The sequence below is a fragment of the Myotis davidii genome, unplaced genomic scaffold (genome assembly GCF_000327345.1).
Source record: "Myotis davidii unplaced genomic scaffold, ASM32734v1 scaffold187, whole genome shotgun sequence".
NCBI classification, from domain to species: domain Eukaryota; kingdom Metazoa; phylum Chordata; class Mammalia; order Chiroptera; family Vespertilionidae; genus Myotis; species Myotis davidii.
The window spans coordinates 343,121-346,685 of NW_006383018.1; positions in this window are offsets into that span (position 1 = coordinate 343,121).

Sequence of the window (3,565 nt, forward strand, 5' to 3'; positions counted from 1 at the left end):
AAAAAATAATTGCTTTAATTTAAAACTGTTACAAATATTTCACAGTCAACTGAATATAAATTTCAGTAGTTATCATATTCAACTTTTATAATATTTCTAACATAAAACAGTGATGGCCGCAAATTATAAAAATTATCCAGTTTAACAAATACTTTCAAGGCAATCCCCTTTTAACTAAGGTAACTGTCCAAGGTACTACAGGACTGTCTGGGTAAACAGAATGGTCACCTGCCTTACGGAGCTCAAACACAGAGGGAAGATGAGCATATTAACAGTGCCTGCCAAATGGATTACAGTAGTCACCACTCCCTATCCACAGTTTTGCCTTCTGCAGTTTCAGTTACAGCCAACTGTGGACTGAGAATAATAAATGGAAAATTCCAGAAATAAACAATTCATAAGTTTTAAATTGTATGCCGTCCTGAGTAGTGTGATGAAATCTCACACTGTTCTGCTGCATCCTGCCCAGGACGTGAATCACTTTGTCCAGTGTATCTATGCTGTAGATGCTACCCACCTGTCAGTCACTTAGTAGTCAATTTGTCGGTTATCAGATTGACTGTTGTGCTATCACAGTGTTGTGTTCAAGTCAGCTTATTTTACTGAATAATGGCCCAAGTGCAAGAGTAGTGATGCGGGCAATTTGGATATGCCAAAGAGAAGCCATAAAGTGCTTTCTTTAAGTGAAAAGGTGAAAGTTCTTGACTTAATTAGGCATTTTATCATATCACATCATCACAAGAGGAAGGGTGAGTACAGTATGATAAGATATTTTGACAGTGAGAGAGGAGAGAGAGAGATCATTCAGACTGTGGGGGCAAAAGTAGGTTTACTGTTGTGAGTACTCGCAACTCAGAGTTTATTCTTATTTATTATTTATTAATTATTGTGTTATTTTCCATATGAATAACTGTAAACCTACTTTTGTCCCACCCTGTATAACTTTTATTACAGTATATTGTTATAATTGCTCTATTTCATTTAGTTATTATTGTTCATCTCTTACTGAGCTTAATTTATAAATTAAACTTTATCATAGGGATGTATAGAAAAAACATAATATACTAATATAGGGTTTAGTACTATCTGAAGTTTCAAGCACCGACTGGAGGGTCTTGGAAGATATTCCCCATGGATAAAGGGGGACTACTGTAAATTCTTCTTTGGCTAAAGAAACATATTGTTCTAAAAATACGAAAGGCCACTCTTCTAACGGGTGTGGGGAGTGGTGTCAGGAAATCTTGTTTACTCTACATTCAAAACACATCCAGCATTCAACCACTGCTCACTACTTTCATTGCTATTCCATTAGCCCAGGAGAATGCCTGCCTAGCCTCTCTACTTCCACTTACTAGTATTCCCACTTAGATGTACCTCATCACAGCCGCCAGCCCAATTCGTCTGATGTAAAAACTCAAGTCAGTCTATGCTGAGCCTCTGCTCTAAAGCCTCCAATGGCTCCCGTTTTTCTCAAGTGTAAAATCCAAAACCCCTACATTGGCCGGTAGGGCCCACACAATGTTTCCTCGTTACCTCTCCGACCACACTTCCCACCGCCACCTCTGCCTCCTCTGCTCCGCCTCCCTGGCCTCTCTGCGGTCCTGTGAACACAGCCAGCATCCTCCCCTCGAGGGTCTTCACACTCTCAGACGCCTCCCAGGAAAGCTCTCTTCAGACACCCACACTCGCTCTCCTCTCATTTCTTTCAAATCGGTGCTCAAACACTGCCTCCTCAATGAGACCTACCTTAACCGCCCTATTTAAAACTACACACTACTTCCTTGTCACCCTCTTGATGTCCTTACTCTTGACGAATGTTTTTCCATAGCATTCATTATCTTCTAACATTTACTGTCGTTTACTTATTTAGCCTGTGTATTATTTATGTCTGCCTGCCACACAATAATGTCAGTTCATTCCATGAGGGCAGAATTGTGTGTGTGTGTGTGTGTGTGTGTGTGTGTGTGTGTGTGTTTATAAAATTCATTTATTTGGCTTAAATTTCCTGGTAGGTGATAAAGTTAACTCATAAAACTTGATCCCAATTTAGAACATTTGCTAAAATCAAAGGGCAGACATCTGCCACAAACCATGTTTATAAGAACGTGCCACAGGCAATAGCCGCATGACTGGACTAAGCATGTAACGAAGTTGCCATTTTCCCTAGATGACTGAGGTGAGCTTAACTTCCTTTGAATGCAGAAGCTTTTTAGAAAAATTAGCCTCATTACATTTAATTTCATAACTTTACAGGCGTATTGTCTTCTTAACTTCCTGCATTCCCTTTTGAACTGTTTTCTTCTCTCCAGCATAAGGCTGTGAGCTCCATTTCTGAGAACTTCCTGAGGTTCTGGATGTTACTGCATTTTTTTTTTCCCCTTCAGGGGTAGCTCCTTTGTACACTTATCAAATGTTCAGCCAAGGCAATACATAAATAGCCTTCCTGGTGAAAATGCCACCTATTTATAGAGTCACAGTCAATCCCAGACTAAAGTGCCAACTGATGAATACCGGATCTTTCCGGTAGAAATTCCACCATACATCCGTTTTCCAGTTCTACGGGGCAAACTAAACTTTCCATGAATGAGTGTCACGGTACTCAGAAGGAACAGAGCAATACCACTGGAAGAAGAAGCCAACAGACGAGAACCATGCTTCGGTTCCAACATCAGATAGGCATATTTCAGTTGGCTAATCAGACCCCTTGCAGCTTGAGGACACGCTAAGGAACTTGATAAATGCGTCTCCCTGGGTGATGACTCCGTGACACGGGTCATTTAGTTCTGGATGGCCTGGTGTGAACTCAGAGGCCATACATAACTGCCTCATGAACTATTCGAGGCTGAAGGCGAAAATGATTCACTATTCCCACCGTGAAAGAGGAAACAAAGACAGCACTCCATTGACCGGTTGCTTCTGCTCCTACGAAGGCCTGTGAAGTGCACTTAACAGGGGCCCCCGGGAACCAAAGAGCCAGCACGGGGAGAAGGACGCGCCAGCAAAGGAAGCCCTGAGCGCCCCCTCCCCCGCCCCCCTTGTATTGGAACAAAAACTGATTTGGAAGCGCGGGGTACGGAAGAATGAGGCTGCCCAAGGCCCCCCTCCCCACCTCAAAGCTCCGGGCTGAGAAACGCGGAACCCGCCCGGCTCTGGGAGGAGGGGGAAGGGGTAAGACCAGGAGGAAGAGGACTAAGGAGGGGGAGGCGGGGAACGGCTTCCCGGCCCTGGATCTAAAAGCGCACCCATCCGCCGCGAATGTTCGATGCTCTATAAGCATGAAAACGCAGATGATGTTTACGAAAGTTGTTTGTAAAAGTTTTGAGTTATATAACACCAGGATTGTTATACAAGAGATATTCCCCGAATCACCCTGACAAAGGGAAGCGGGCGCCTGGAAAGACAGCCTCTTCCCGAGCCCGCCCGCGGCGCCAGGAGCCGCAGGGACATTCCTCGGGAAAGGTCCGGCTCGCAGGCGAGACCCCCCCACAGTGGCCCCGAGACCCAGGCCCTGGCATCCAGCAGGTTTAGTGGACTCCCGTCCGCGGCCGGCTCGCGCGTAACGGGA